Source organism: Hippopotamus amphibius, chromosome 3 (genome assembly GCF_030028045.1).
Source record: "Hippopotamus amphibius kiboko isolate mHipAmp2 chromosome 3, mHipAmp2.hap2, whole genome shotgun sequence".
NCBI lineage: Eukaryota > Metazoa > Chordata > Mammalia > Artiodactyla > Hippopotamidae > Hippopotamus > Hippopotamus amphibius.
The window spans coordinates 46122837-46139759 of NC_080188.1; the positions used below are offsets into that span (position 1 = coordinate 46122837).

The following is a 16923-nucleotide window of genomic DNA, read 5'->3' on the forward strand; positions in this document are numbered from 1 at the left end:
CCCAAAGTAATGAGGGAAGACTGAAAACAAGGACCTCTCATACCTACAATTACAGCAGACATTGAATACAGCCCAACTCTTGGCCAGATTAACATAAAACCTCACACTAAAAGCCTGTTTACCTCAGTTTCTGTTACCTGATACATCATGTCCAACTTTCAACCAAAAATTACAAGGCATGCTAAAAGGCAAGAAAAAACACAGACATACCAAGCGACAGAACTCAGGACACAGATGTTGGAATTATCAGATAAGAAATTAAAAATAACTATGATTAATATAATTAGGACACTAATAGAAAAAGCAGCAAGAACAACACACAAGAACAGATGTGTTAAAGAGAACACCACAGGCACAAAATGTCACATGTGCTAAAGCCAGTGATACCAAACTTAGATTTAATACTTGACCTAATTGCGGTTTTGATCTTCCCCAGGAATGTGATCTTAACTGACCAGTCTAGAATTTCTGATCAGCACCAATGAGGCAGTCTGTCATATTAGTCCTCTCCATCCCCCAAAGAAAGAAGAGGTAATCCGCATTATTGACCCTCAAACTTCCCCCCAGAGAAAACAACCAGGCCTGAAATAATCCTTTCTTTTCTTTTACTAATAGCTTCCCTATGCCACCACCTTTCTGTCTTTGAAAGCCTTCCTTTTGTACAACTCCTTGGAGTGCCCATCTAATTTATTATATGAGATGCTGCCCCTTCATGAATCATTGGTGAAAGCCAATAAGATCTTCAAATTTACTTGGCTGAATTTTGTTTTTTAACAGATGGGTAAAATAAACATAGAGATGGAAATTCTAAGAAAGAAGCAAAAAGGAATACTAAAGATCATAATACTGTAACGGAAGTAAGGAATGCTTTTGATGGGCTCAACAGTAGAGGGGACACGGCTGAAAAATGAATCAATAGACTTGAAGATAAATCAATTGAAACTTTTCAAAACTGAAATGTAATGAGAAAAATGATTTAAAAAATAGAACAGTGTACCTGAGAATGTGGAAAAATTTTTAAAGGTGTAACACACATAACTGGAATACCAAAAGGAAAAGAAAGAGGATAGGACAGAAGAAATATTTGAAGTAACAGTGGCTGAGAATTTTCTGAAATTAATTACAGACAGCAAAGCACAGATCCTGGGAGCCCAGAGAATATCAAGCCAGATAAATTAGAAAAAATCTACAACTAGGCAAATTACATTCAAACTGCAGAAAACCAAAGACAAAGGAAAAACTTGAAAGAAGCTGGAAAAGCATGTTCTTGTAGAGGAAAAAAGGGTAAGAATTATAGTAAACTTCACATCTGAAATCATGCAAACAATAATAGAATGGAGTGACATAAAGTGATGGAAGAAAAAACCACCACCTAGAATCCTATATTAAGCAATATTATCCTTCAAAAGTAAAGGAGAAATAAAGACTTCTCAGAAAAACAAAAACTGAGAGAAGTCATTGCCAGCAGACTTGCCCTGTAAAGAATGTTAAAAGAAGTTCTTCAAGAAGAAGGAAAATAGTATAAATCAAAAACATGGATTTACATACAGAAAAGAAAAAGCACTGAAGAAGGAACAATAAAATATTCTTCTTGTTAACTGACCTAAAAGATAGCTGTTTAAATTAATAACAATAATATCAGTGTACTGGATGATTGTAACGTGGATAAATGAAATAATTGATAGTAATGTGATAAGGGACAGGAGGAAAAAATTGGAAATACCCTGCTATAAGATACTTGCCTTACATATGAAGCAGTATTACGTTATTTGAATATGGCTTTAGATTAGTTTAAAATGTATACTTCAAACTCTAGAGCAAGTATTAAAACTTAAAGAAAAGTATTATAATTGATACACTAAAAGGGGAGATAAAAGGAAATCATATAAAAAAATCAATTAAAACCAAAGAAAGCAGAAAAATAGCTGAAGCCAAAAATGGAAACAAAGAACAAATGCTATGAATATAAAACTGTTACAAATGTGGTAGATATTAATCCAATTATGTAAAAAACACCACATTAAATGAGAATTGTCTAAATATAGCAATTAAAAGAGAGATTGTCAGAGTGCATACATAAGAAGACCCAACTATATGATGTCCATAAGAAATCCACTTTAAATACAAAAACCCAGAACATTAGAAGTAAAGGATGGAGAAAGGCATACCCATGCTAATGCTAATGAAAAGAAAACTAGAGGAACTGTTTTGATTTCCAAAAGAACACACTTCTGAATAAGGACAATTACTAAGGATAAGGAGCGGCATTACATAACAAATATGGCTCAATTCTCCAAGAAGACACAACGGCCCCAAAGGCATATGTGCTTAGTAACAGAGCATCAAAAAATAAATAAATAAATAAATAAAGTGAGGTAAAATTGATAGAAGTGAAAGGAGAATTAGACAAACGTATTATTACAGCTAGAGACTTCAACACCTCTCTTTCTGTAGTCAACAGAGCAAGAAAGCAGGAAATCAGTAGATTGACCTGAAGTGTGCTATCAATCAGTATGACCTAGTTGACAATTATAGAACACTCCATCCAACAACAGCAGAAAACACATTATTCTGAAGCTCCCATAGGACATTCACCAAGAGAGCCCATATTCTAAGCCATATAACATACCTCAACAAATTTAAAAGAATAGAAATCGTGGAAAGTCTGATTTCAGAGTACAGTGGAATTAAACTTAAAATCAACAACAGAAAAATAGCTGGAAAAATCCCCCAATATTTTGTAATTAAACAACACACTTCTAAATAACACTTGAGTCATAGAAGTCTCAAGTGAAATTTTAAAATATTTTAAATTAAATGAAAATAAAAATACAACATTTAATTTGTAGGATACCGATGAAGCAGTGCCTAGAGGGAGCTGGGAAGCTCTGCTGATTTTGGACAGGCTTCCTCATGAGTCTGGAATTTGGCTGGTGGTGGGCTGATCTTTACTGATTTTGGCTAAGGGCTTAGCTCTGCTCCACATTCTCTTTCATCCTTTTCCTGGAACCAGTGGCTAGCCCAGGCATTGTTTTTCACGATGATGGCAGAGATGCAAGAAAGCAAAGCCATCCACGCGTGTGCTTCTTAAACCTTAGCTTGCACTTCATCTGCTTATATCCCATTGGCCCAAGCAAGTCAGGTGGCTGAAACCAGAATCAAGAGGTAGGAAAGTGGCAGTAGGAGAGTGAATATTTTTGAATTATAATCTATCTGAATAATCTATTATAATAACTGTGCCTATATCAAAGTGTTGTCATCAGTATTGAATGAGATATTAATTGATGCAAGTTATGTCAGCTTTTAGCATAGCAGCTAGCACATAGTAAGTGTACCATATTTGTTAGGTATATTTATTTTTGTGTTAGGCTCTGAAAATAAGACAGGCATAGTCCTTGTGCTCATAGTGCTTATTAAGAAAATAGACAATGAACATGTGATTACAAGAAGTGTCAGGTGCAATATTTTGGAGCACACTCTTCAGTGAAAAGATTCATCTTGCATACAAGTTTAACGGTACTGACAATTTTAATTCATGCATAAGACAAATTATAATTACTCCAAGTTACAACCATTAGGACTGAGAATAAACAAACTTAAAATATCATACACTTTAATTCCATGCGTTTACTGTATTGCATCAGCCTTTTATTCAATCTTGGTCATTTAAAAAACAATAAAAACCTTATATGGTTTATAATTTCCAAGTTGCTAAGTTACTGAACTCTTACTACAGACCAGGCACAGTTCTAAATATTTTATGCTTATTTAAGACCCACAACATCCTTAAGAGATAGTAATACTATCACTTCTGCTTTATAAATGGCAAAAAACTGAGGCACAGAGAGCTTAAGTGACTTGCCCCAAGTCACACGATTAGTAAATTAGGTTGTATGGATCTGAAACCAGGCAATCTGGCTCCAAGTCCACTCTTTTAACCTTCCACCCTCTTCAGCACTTCTACATTTATCATCCTATTTGATGCCAAACCCATTAATTCACCTAAAGAACATTAATAGAGTACTGTTTATGTTCCAGGTACAGAGCCAGGAGCTGGTGGATATGAAAAAAGTGTTAAGACATGGTGCCTGGTTCACCGTGTGGAGAAGGAAAGTAACTTAAAAAGTGTTCCTTAAGCCTTTCTAGTGTTGCCTGGGGAAATTCAATCCTTCTCCCATGTCCATCTCTGACCTACAGAAGAGGAGAGTCTTTTGTGAATTCTACAAGACAGTTCTCCAGCTTGTCAACAGGATCCCAAGTACAAGAAACCCCTATTGCTAAGAATCTATAAGTCACCTGAGAAAAAGCTTTTGATTGTTTTCTACTTCTCAGACTTAAAAGTAAGGAGAAATCCTCTTTTCCTCAACAGCATTACATTCTGTTGTTATGTCACACAGACACACACACACAAAAACAGAAAACAAAACAAAACGAAAACTACGTCTCTCTACTGTTCATCTTCTACAAAACCAGATGACACAGCTTCATGCTTGACTTACTCATCCATCATTCCAGCCTTTGGCTAGAAAACATTCCGAGTTTTATGCCCTCCACACACCCAGTCACCTCTAATCCCCAACCACTCTTGCCTTTTCTACTTCAAGCTTATGACCCTCCACTGTCCTCCCCTCTGAGTGACCCTCTTCCCTATCTGATGAGCTGTTTGGGATGGGGAAAGGGTTGACTCTTGGCTCTTCAGGCCTCCAAGGGCTTCATTTGGGAGCTAGCTGTTGACATCAAATAGTTTACTCCTTTTGGCCTCTCAATTCTCCAGCTCCTCTAATTCTCATGTAAATAGACCCTCAGATCCTGAACTTAAAGGCATCACTCTCCAAAGCCTAAGTTACTGCGAGGCAGAGTGTCTGTATATGGGCCAATCTTATACTTTTGGAACACACAGTAAGCTGAGATGTGCCTTTCTTGCACGAGTTATCTCTGGTATTGCTTTAAACCAAGGGGCTTATTATCCTAAATAGCCTAATGTTGTGTAGTTAAAAGTTAAAGCTAACTTGGGGTCAAGTGGAAGCCCAGGAACAAGTGGAGCAAAGAGTGCTGTGTCTGAAGGATGAGGTGGGCCCCAAATGGGAGGAGAAGCCACAAAAGGACTGGCCATTTGAGGACTTGTAACTGGGAAGAACTAAATCGGACTCCATGTTGGATCTGTTTCTTTGACCTCAACCTTTGCTTTTTGTTGCTTTTGTTATTATAATCATGCATGATGGCCTGCCTCAGGAAACTAAAGTGCCTCTGTTCAGCTCACAGGCAGACACTTTGCCCTGCCCACCTGTGTGAAAGGCTGAAACTAACATATCCCCTCACCGGAGAAAGAAGATGGCGGCAAAGTAGAGGGACGAGGAATGCATCCCTCCCCACAGATGCATTGGGAATGCACCAAAAGACGCAATAATTCCCCTCACCAAGGCTGGTCATTCCAGGAAATGTTTTGCAAGACTGATGGCCCTTTCATTTTACTTCCTCACAGCCTCTCCCTCTCTATTCTGCCCTTTCACTTTATTTCCTCACAGCCTCTCCCTCTCTGATTCTATAAAACTGGCATCCAGACCCCAATAAGATGGTTTTTAGGAGATACTAGTCTGCTATCTTCTCAGTCTGCCAGCTTTCCGAATAAAGTAGTATTCCTTGCCTCAACACCTCGTCTCCGATTCACTGGCCTGTCATGCCGTGAGCAGAGCAAGCTTGGACTTGGTAACAGACTCAGGAGATGGAGAACAGGATGGAATATAGCTAGGGATTCAGACCTGATCAGTGAGAATCAGGTACTTGGGCAGGAGTAAGAAGGGCAGTTTACAGGAACCATGCAAAAACAGACCCGTCTTGGGAGGCAAAGGAACACCTGGAAACACCAGGGATCTGAAATCTAACAAATCTAATTTCAAACCCCAGCTCCATCACTGCTTGACCTTGTAAATGTTATTTAACCTTCAGGTTCTCATCAGTAAATTGGGAATTATTATGTCTACTCAATGGATTGTTCTGAGGATTAAAAGGAGGGATATGTGTAATACACTTAGCTTAATGTTTTATACATAGCAAATATTCAATAAATACAAGTTCTCTCCCATCTTTTGCTTCCTATTCCTCTCCCCACCCCCATCCACATCCCATTTTTATAAACTGGGTTTGTGTCCCCGTCTTAAACAAATGTGATTTTAGGAAGTTCTAATAACCATTTTTAATTCTTCTTAATTAGTTTAAAGCTATGGAATGTCACCTTTGTGCTTGAAACACCACATATCTCTCTAAAAACAAGCTGTTCCCATTTCTGACAGACTGATAAAATCTAAAGAAATATTCTATTTTTTCTTTTGACTGAAATGAAATGTTCTTTATCTAAAAAGCCAAGAAGAGAAAAGCAACAAATAAACTATCTTGACCCTTAAAGAAGAGAATGTTTTCATTTACCAGAAACAAAAACAGTGATCCCTCAAAACTTAGCACTGAATTCTGAGCAAAGAGGTTAAAATTCGTGTAAATTATCTCATCAAATTAACACCAGCCATAATATAAATTCCAAAATTCTGATACCAGTTTTAAAATATGTAAGAAAAATTGCATTCTAAGAAAATATAAGGACCTGAACAAATACTTTAGTTTTACTGCAACTTTGTGCCTTAAGTATTGCTTGAACTACACAGAACATTATATAAGAAAAAAAATTTTAGTTTATATAGTGATTTCAGAACTAGTGGTTTTTGTCATAACAGGATTTGACCTATGAGTTAAGGAAATTATAGTGTACAGAGGTAGCTGTCAAAATTTTTATCCAATGATATGCTTCTTTAAATGAAATTTTCTATGGAAGACCTGTATATAGAGCAAAACGTAGCAAAAGTGGAGTAAGACCTGGAATTTACCCACTCCAAGAACAGATAGGCGGCGAAGTAGAGGGACGTGGAATGCATCACTTTCCACAGATGCATTGGGAATGCAATGAAGGACACAATAATTCCCACAGAGAACCAGCTGAACACCAGCAGATGACCTCAGACGCCAAAAAGGACCGCAAGGAGCCCAACATAACCGAAATTAAAAAAAAAAAAAAAAAAAAAAAGAACAGACATTCTCTCTCCTATTTCTTATCATGACAGAAATTCTAAGTCCCCTATTCATTCACACAGCCTCGAGGGCTTCAGGATCCATAGGACCCACCACTGCTCTAAAGCATCATTGATCTATATGTTTGTTTTTTCTAAATTGCATATCATAACCAATCAGTGTGCAATTAAATAAATTTTAATGACTCTCACCTATTATATCTTTCATATGAGATAAAATAGAAGAGATCATAGCACATTTCAACAAGATAAAGTATTGCTTTTAGGACACTCATTTAAGAAAGATATAATTATGTACTCCTGAGTATGCTGCATCAGTATGTAAAATGATTTTAAGCCTCAGCCAAGAAAAGTCTGACAGACCCCATACTACTTCATGAGGTTGAGAAAACCTCACGAAAATTATAATATTTTGGTAAAATAATTTTGAAACGACAAACTTCCAACTCTAATATATATAATGAAACTCTGTTCAGAAAAAAAGTTATGATTGAACACAGACATAGGCCAATCAGTGAAGAAGTTGGAGGCATGAATTTCGTTAGCAATAAAAAGAAGTAGTTTGGTCTTCTTAGCTGTTTATTTTTATTTCTGTATTTATAATTTATTCACTGTAAGTGCCATGCTATTTTTTCCTATCAAAAAAGTGTTCAGCTTAAACCTAAGATTGTTGAATAACTTGGGCTGTCTTATGTCTTCTATCATAGTTGGTAAGTTTTTCATACATCAGGGATGCAGATGTAAAGGTATTTCAAATACTTCAAACGTAAAAAGTGGCAACAGCAATAACTTAGTTAATTGATGAAATTGGTGATGCCACTTCTCTTAATAACACTGCAGATAGGTTTATCTTTCAGGACTCAGGGTCATTCCTGTATTAATTTTCACAGTAATGGCATCCAAATATAAAAAACATACTTGTCTTTTTCATGTGGAACACAAGACTCTTGTGTTACTTGGGCTCCTAATTGCTGGGTTGCCAATAGAAGGAGTCCCTTGGCTCCTTAAGCTGTAGAATTTTCTCAAAATGATTCATCTAATCTCTGACCAGTTCTCAGCATGATTCAAGATGTTACATCGTTAACAAGCAGCATTTTCTGGAGATTGCTTCAGGTGTTTCTTCTGCTCAACAGGCTTTTGGCTGTCCACACCAAACCCAACCTATGACACTGTGACTTGTGAGTGGTACTGATCAGTGCTGAGAAGTATTGTTAAACTGACCACGGGATTTTTGCAGAAACATTGCCTATGGCCATAATACCTCTCTGGTCAAAAACGTGTTAAGTGCCTGCTTTGTGGGCAAGTTTCCCTTACCACTGGCCCTAAATTTGATTTGTAGATATCTGACAAAACTGGTCCAGGAGCTTGTTGAGATAATATGCACACCATTAACATAACAGGATTACACTGGCAATAATCATTAACATTGTCACTTTGGATCACTACCAGATATAGGACAAACGAGCCCCAATGTAATTTCCTTCTCTTCCTAGAATTTATAATATGTAGTTCAGCTTTGGTAATCAACAATTCATTCAACAACTATATATTTAGTGCCTACTATGTGCAAGACACTAAATAGGTACAGCAGTGTGTCCAAACACAAGCAAGGCATCACTTTGGCTTCAAGAATATTAGAATCTGGTATTCAGAATACAACTTTTAAATCACTCCTAAGAATAACAATAGTCAATACTTATTGTGTAACTTATTATGTGCCAGGCAATGTTCTAAAATTTTTAACTTCAAGTTACTCAAAAAGCATAGTTATTGATCCTTTCCTCATAGAACTTATCTTTCCATGAGAGAAGAAAAGAAGCAAGTGCATGAAGAGCTGATGTTTTATGATGAAGGAAGTTCAGGATATAATAAAGGCCATTGCTGGAAGAACCTAACAGTTGTCTAGAAAGATGACGGAAAGTTCCCAGAGGAAGTAATAATAAAGTTGACACATTTGAATGTGAGCCAGAACAAAAAAAAATAAGCAAAAGTGCCAAGAACCTGCAGCTCAAGTGTCATAAAACTATTTTGAACTCAAAAGTCACAAAAGTAGAAATGTTATAAACATCAGTGCTTCCATCCTCAGATTTATCCTCTAACATCAAAAGCTATCCCTAGTCTATCCTAGCCTATCCTTATCCATTGTTGAGCTTGAATATCTTTTATTGACTTGTGATTTTGGAGAGTCAAGGATTTATCAGAGCCACCAGAGCCCTTGGTACAACAGACACCATAACAAAGAGCTCAAGGTTTCATGTTAGGATGCCATAATATTCATTACAAGACTGGCAGCACCCTCTGTCATCTAGGTAGGGTGCAGAAGGCCTCTAGGAAATTGGCTAAAGATGCATGTAAAACTATGGTTTCCTTTTGGTGAGATTTTGGTTTCCTTTAACTTTATTTTTCATATATTCTTAGGAATTCAGTTGCACTAACCCAGGACAGATAGATCTGAAGTTCTATTTTCTCTGGTACAAAGGTAGAACGATAACTAGATTTTACAAATAGGTATGTATTAAGAGGTCTTTAGAGGAAGGAAAATTAATGCTGTTCCAGGGAGTTTGGGGAGTGGATTGTTGACATGATGGGAGTTTTGAAGAATCTTGAGTCTGAATTTACAGTCCAAGAGCCACAGTAACTTGACAGGAGACTTTAGGAGTTCTAGGGGTTGAAATTCCTTTCATGCTTATTATTTTTTCAATCTTATGCCATTCTGAAGTACAAATCAGTTTAAGTTCCACAGCACCATATAAAGACTGAAGATGATGATTCATGTCTGTTTCTCTAGTGTCAGCTATTTACCCTCACTGAAGATACAACAGATACTATGTGTGTGTGTGTGTGTGTGTGTGTATACTATATATAGAGAACCTGTTGTATGTATTGATATCTCCCTGCACCCCTTCACCCCCACACACAAATAGTGGAATAGGGATAGGTAGGAAATGGATGAGAGACCAATACATTTAAATAAGGAGTGAGTGAGATACTATGTACAGAATCTTGATATATATATATAGATAACTTTGTTCCTAATCCCTCTATTAAAATTTATAAGGACACCTTCTTAGAGCTATGTAAAAGTGAAGAAAATTATTTTTGATGTTTCCCTCCAAACTAAATAAAGATAAGAAATGCATGTCATAGTAAAGCCCACCATAAGCAACTTTCCTACCTCTTTCATTTCAATACTGTATGGGTTAAACAAAGGCCAGCCTGGAGGAATGACTCATCTCTACTATATGAGTTGTGCACTTAGCTTTGATGACTTATTTGGGAGGCCTCCTGTAAATGATCCCATGCTGAGGCTCACTGACGACTCACTTCTCTGATAGCAATATTCAGTATTGGAAGAAATACAGGACATTATATGTCTGTAATCTGACTTCTGTCCTCTCCATTCCACTGAACTTTCTCCTGAAAGGTTAGCAGTGACCTCACTCTTGCCAAACCTCTTCCTTCATTCCTACTGTCTTGACCTCTTTTTTTCTACCTGCTGTTGGTACCTCTGCGTCCTCTCTGGAACACCCACCTTTTGCTTTGGGAACCCAGTACAATCATGGTTGCCCTTCTAGCTTTTTGACTCTCTCATATATCTTGACACTAAATAAATATCTGATATTTATTAATGTCAACAATTATACCTTACAGTTCTGTCTCACAATTGTAATAAATATTACCTCATTTGTGTCCCATGAAAATACTAAGATGAAAAAGACAAGAACAATTATCTATCTCCAGATTTTACAGATGAGGCTAGTGCAGTGTAAATAACGTCATAAGGTCAAAAGACTCATGAATGACAGGATCCAGGATTGCAACCCAGGGCTTCTAACTATTGTTAGTTTAGTGTCTTTTTCTTTCTTTCTTTCTTTCTTTCTTTCTTTCTTTCTTTCTTTCTTTCTTTCTTTCTTTCTTTCTTTCTTTCTTTCTTTCTTTCTTTCTTTGTTTTTTTGCATAAATGTGTTTTTTTTTTTTCCTGGTTTTTGGCACGTTTAACATATACCCTTTTTTCCATCAGAAAAAGTGAAATTTTCTTCATAAATGTGGTTTGGGTTAGACTACAATACAGTTCTCTTTACCTGCAACAGGATCAAGATTTTCAAGTTTCTAAATCCCCACATGGTTTTTGTGGAGTTTGTGATTTATAAGTTGTAAGCAAGGGAAAGAAAATGAACAAAACACCTAAGCAAAAATCCTAGGGGAGATGAAGGCAAGATTTAGAGAACTGGAGAAGCCTGTTTAGAAGATAAACCACTTTTTCATATCCTCGGGACATTACCTGTGCTATCACTCCAGGATACTTTTGTCAATGCCTAAAATTGCTCAACGCTTAAAAGCACATACAGTCAAGACATAAAAAGCTGTGGTTCCATCTTCTCAGTACCAGATTTCAGAAGTCACAGAAAGCTATTCCATCGGAGATCATGCGGTTCAAACCTGCATTATAAGAATGAAAAAACTCTAGCCCAGAGCTCTTAAATGACCTATACAACATCACACAAGAGTGTATGTTCAGTCAGGACTAGAACGCGGATCTAAACTATGTGGTTCAGTAGTCTTTATTTTTTCCATGTTTTAGTTAAAACATCAAGCTCTCTGCTTATAATACATTCATTTGAGGCCCTTCCCAAGCCAAATGAATCAGAATCTCTGGGAAAGTAAGACCCAGGCTTCAGTGTTTTTTCTGAAGCTGACCAAGTGATTTTAAAGTGCAGCCATGCCTGAGAATCAGTGTCTAGCCAGCTGTACAATAAAGTATCAGCAATTACACAAATCATTCCTCACAGAGTAAAATGCATTGCAAGATAGAATATAATCTCATTTGTGTGTAATTTTATTGGAGGATAATTTCTAAGTCAAATAGATATTACCAGTAATATCCAATGCAATAAAAATGAAGGTTTTAATAGCTATTTTTATTGCCTTCACTAGCAATTTTTTAACCTGTCTGTTACTGGTAATGCTAAATAGAGAAAAAAAATATTAATCATAAAACAATCCCTAGGACTTTTCTGGCACTCTATCTTCTAGATATTTTTACCCCCAGGGTCTGCAGAAATTAGGTAATACTAGGTAATATTTATTGAGACTTATGTTTAGAAAGTAGTTCAGATATCTTTGAAGAGATTGACAGACAAGAAAATTTCAAGCTTAAGTATCTATTGTGTATATTTTGTCCTTTTTCCATACCTGAGAATGACATTAACATTAAATATTTATGAAACTACAGAAATCCATCAGCAATCACACAATAATCATGCAAATGATTTACAAATAAATTGCAAAGTTTCTCAAAGGCTGATGTGCAGTTGTATGAGACCTAAAATATTTATTGAATGATTGTTGAATCAATGACTCTATGAAAGTTAACATTTAAACTGTAAAGTGTTGCTTAAGGAGTAGCAGCACCAAGGAAGGCAATGTATGATCCCATGCTACTAGGCGTTAGCGAAACATGAAATAGCAGTGCTTTAAATAGGGATAGCTGCATTCCTAATTCATCATCCCTACGTGTGTAATTACTGCTCTGTGGGTACACATAAGCTACGGAAGGGGAGGTCTTCTATTACTAGGGCACAGCTCACAGCAAGTACAAGAAGCAGCAGCTTCAGATTTCAGGTTCCTAATATCAAGTCGTAGCTGTCTTTTTCTTACATTTTGTGATTACTAAATGATTTTTTCAGAGGATTCTGCTGATGAAATTCACAGGGGACATTTTTGATGGGACTTTTTTAGAATAAAAGGTTTTACAGAAGCACAATGAACCATAAAAAAGTAACATTAATAAATGCTTTGGCAGTGGAAGCTGGAAGCCTGGCACACCTGATTGTCTTCTTAATAGGACTGTAACAACATAGGCCAGTCTTCTTAAGGAAAGAGTATTAAAAACGATCTGCAAAGGGATGTGAATGCTCTTTGCAAATAATTTGAGACTAGAAAACTCCAGAAACGTGGATTTTAATGAAAATATATGAGACCATCGCACATATAACAAACACTGCACTTTCAGTGAACCAGATGTTGCTATGGGTAAAAGCAACACAGTATGATGGTGAAAGAGTTTGGTGCTGCCTGGAGTCAGGCTTCCTGGTTTGAATCCCATCTCTGTTGTTTATGAGCTGAAGGGCCTTGAACAAATTCCTTAACCCTTTTGCCTTAGTCTCATCTGTAAAATGGAAATAAAAATGTACTGACCTCACAGGGTTATTTAGAGCAGTAAGTAAGCTACCTAGTGAGTTAAAAATGTTAGGTATAAATATTAGTTATTACTATTATTATTGTTTGGCGCATCCTCATTTAAACTTGAGAACAAACATCCACAACTTTCATGTTCCTTCCCACCTACAGTTCTGAATCTAAACAGAACCACAAACAGAAGATACTATCTTTTAGTGAATTCACTGATCTATCAGTTAATCAGCCATCCACACCCACCATTCACTCAACATTTAATGGTACATAAATTTTTAATTTTTTTAAGTGTTTAAGGGTGAATATTTACTCTAGAAAATTAACTCATCCAGAGTTGATCAATCTCTTATCATTCCAAACAAAATGCCATAAATTTTTAAATGTTTTGAAATCATTTTTGGTTTAAGAAAACTCCTCAAATTACCAGATCAAGCAATGAGAAATAACTTACTATTTATTAGACTTTAAAGCTTTCTAAATTTTTACTTTCTTCTACCTCTTTATATACTGAAAGACAAACAAGGAAATTTTCCTTTTGGAATTCTTAAACTAATTCTCACGAATGGATTAGTCTCGAGGAAAATGACTTTTTAAAGAAAGTCTATGATAAAGGCTATTTAAATAAAGGGAGGATCACTACATTCAATATATGTTCTTCCTTTCTCTACTTTTGTCTCTAACTGGATGTGATATGAATAAATGAATCAATGAGCGATGGTATGGCAGTCTGTTGATTTTTGGTGAAGCAAAACTTTCCCATAAAGGTGTGAGGATAAGTGGAGCCCAGAAGTTTGCTTGGAAATCAGTGCTTTATTTGTAGTTTATAAGAGACTATTTAACACACATTTAAAAAATTATCCTGATGGACATAAATTTTTCACTGAAGTGGAACTTGCTAAAAAGGTCCCCTATGGTTAATGTTTGGCTAAACTTAGAATAAAGTCAGGTTCCCCCCCCCCCCCAGAGTTAGCATCTAATAGAACAGAATTCACATTCTAGGACTCATATTTTGAATATTAAATTTAACAGCTTGATCTTGAACACTTTTCTATATTTTTCAACAACTTCATTGTAAAAAAAAAAAAAAAAAAAAAAAAGGCAATCCAACCCACTCCATTAGCTAATCCTAATAAGGATTAGCTAAGGATTAGCTAGTAAAAGACTTTAAACATTTTGTGTTATATGAAAGCTAATTCACCAAAGTAGGTATGCTCTGTTGTTAATTTGAAAAGCAGTACTTTCATAATAAACAGTCCCAAGGAGCACTGACTTGAGGGAAAAAGCAAGAGATTCAGGAAGAATTGTGAGGTTTTATCTGTTCTTGTCTGAGGCTAGATGCTAGTTTTTCAGGTCTGGCCCAGGGCTGGCTTTGGCTGCGGTCTGTAACAGGTTTATTGCTGATACGAGTTTAGGCCTGTATGTGGATGCTGCCAGCCCAGGGTTTCCTAATTCCCCTCAGAGGACCTCTTTTAATATAAAAAGATCATTTTGCCACATCTTCCCACCTGATGGAGGGGACATGTTTTTTATGTATCAATTAAACTACAGGCGCCACCAAGCCACTTTGAATTCATTGTCAATTAAATATGAATGCATTTTAATAATCACAATATTCAATACATTTTTAAAAATAGTACTAGACAGATATTTAGAATATAAATATTATTTATATTTGCTAACTATTTGAAAAAAAAAATCCCTAAACCTCTCAGATTGGGAATTACTGAGCTGGTTGATGTCTTTAAGTCACTTCCTGGTTGGAAAATTCTGTATGACTTGATTATTTTCTTCCCAAACTGTCCTATCTCCAAACATGTTTTGGACCTTTAAGAGGAATTATGATTGTATTTCATTCTATGTATATATATTTAAAGGAAAGATTAATGAAGATTGTTCCTAATTATTAAAAAAAATAGAGTATTTTGCGGAGGCAGTGGCAAATCTTCCCTGATGTGTCATGATGGAGTCATTCTCGAAAACTAATGGCTAGAAAATTGAGTAAACATAGAACCAATAAAGAAGAGATTTCTTCACACCATGTGAAATCAACCCGTAGAGGAGCACACTGCTGCGGAAAATTTTGGGATAAGCGCAAGGATTTTTTCACAATGATGGCATCTCATGTTTGCAGGCATCAGCTACAAAGCGGAAAAAAATTCCTCCTCACATATCAATACCAAAGAGTTGACTGCAGCTGCGTGACCCCGTTTTCCCCAATGTGTCCCCATCCATCTTTCTTTTCAGCACCAACCACAACACTGTATTTGCTGAAATGACATTAATTAGAACTAAGACATTCTTCTAGTCACTCCTTATAAGCACCTGACAGGGCCATTGCACAAAATGAGGACATGCTCCCAGCTGACCCCTCATTCTTTCCAATGTATTCTGCTTTAATTTTTCAGACAGTTGAATTATTTCTTTTCCAGATCCAATATGTAAAACAAAAACCATTTTGAGCCAGCGGTCCCTTTTCCTAATTCTAATTTACCAATCTTGTGATCCCTATCAGTGTTCCACAAAACTAACCCATTGCCAGGATCATTTTTCTTGGTTCCATTTACTCTTTTACAAAAGAGCAATTAAGTGACAAGTTACTCAGTGCTTGTTTTCCTGCTGAATTCAGAAGTTAAACTTAGAAATCCACAATCCTACCTCTACTTTACTATGCACTCATTCATTTAGCTCATGAATAATGACCACTTATTAAGTACCATCATCCTAATGTATTTACATATCATAACAGGTATTTTTCACGAGTGCCAACTCTGTACTAGGCACTATGGAAAGCACTATCTTTACCTTCCTATGAGTTAGATACTATTAGTATCCCTATGTTACATATGAGGAAACTGAGAGAGGTTAAGTAACTTACCCAAGGACATGTAGAGAGTCTGAATCCAGAAACCATGATCTCAACCACTGAGGGAAAGATGAAGTATTTGTTTGCAACATGAGCGTCCTCGACATTAAAGGACATCACTTGAGGTGAAGGAGAAAGAGGGAGGGAGGGAGGAAGGAAGGAGGGAGGGAAGGAATAATAAGAAAACAAGAAGTAGAAAGGTAAGGAGTTACCAACATCCATTAGATTCCATTTTCTATTCAAATATACTGTCAGTACTGCTAAATTGACTCACTGTTTTCAGGAGCTACAGGGGAAATACAAATAACAACTAAAGCAATTTATGTATTCCTACAGATCCAAGCATATGGCTGTCAAATGAGAAAACAAACAATTCAAAGTAGTTTCATGAGGTATGAAGTACCAGATCTAGAAGTCTATGAGTCTAGGGGAAAGATAAGCAATACAAGCTGTGAGAGATCCCTGTAGCCTCAAGAAATCAAGGCCCTCGAGGGGAACAATGAAAGTGAGTAGACGCTGACCAGCTCCAGTAAAAGGCAGCCATTTCCCCAAACTGTAACTCCACCAGCACAGGGAGGAAAGCGGAAAAACGCAAAGACAGAGTGAGTTTCCCAGCCTGGCTAGGGCAAGACCACCTGTCTAGTGAACTAGCGGGAGCTGAGGCTGAAAAGAGGGTTGGTTTCACATTTGCGCCTGGCCTTGTCCAAAATGGGAAGTCACTGAAAGGTTCTGTACAGGGGAGGGACAGGGTAAGGCAAAGTTCAGGGAAGTTAAATCAAAAGCAGCAGG

General features: G+C 36.6%; 1 long non-coding RNA gene across 1 annotated transcript in view; it reads right to left on the bottom strand.

Moving 5' to 3' along the window:
- The window catches only part of LOC130849002 (uncharacterized), an 80269-nt gene that overhangs the window by 62768 nt on the left and 578 nt on the right, over positions 1-16923 (bottom strand). Inside the window, exon 2 of the long non-coding RNA XR_009052649.1 lies at positions 16147-16253. This is a non-coding gene — a long non-coding RNA (uncharacterized LOC130849002). The remainder of the gene's footprint in view (positions 1-16146; positions 16254-16923) is intronic.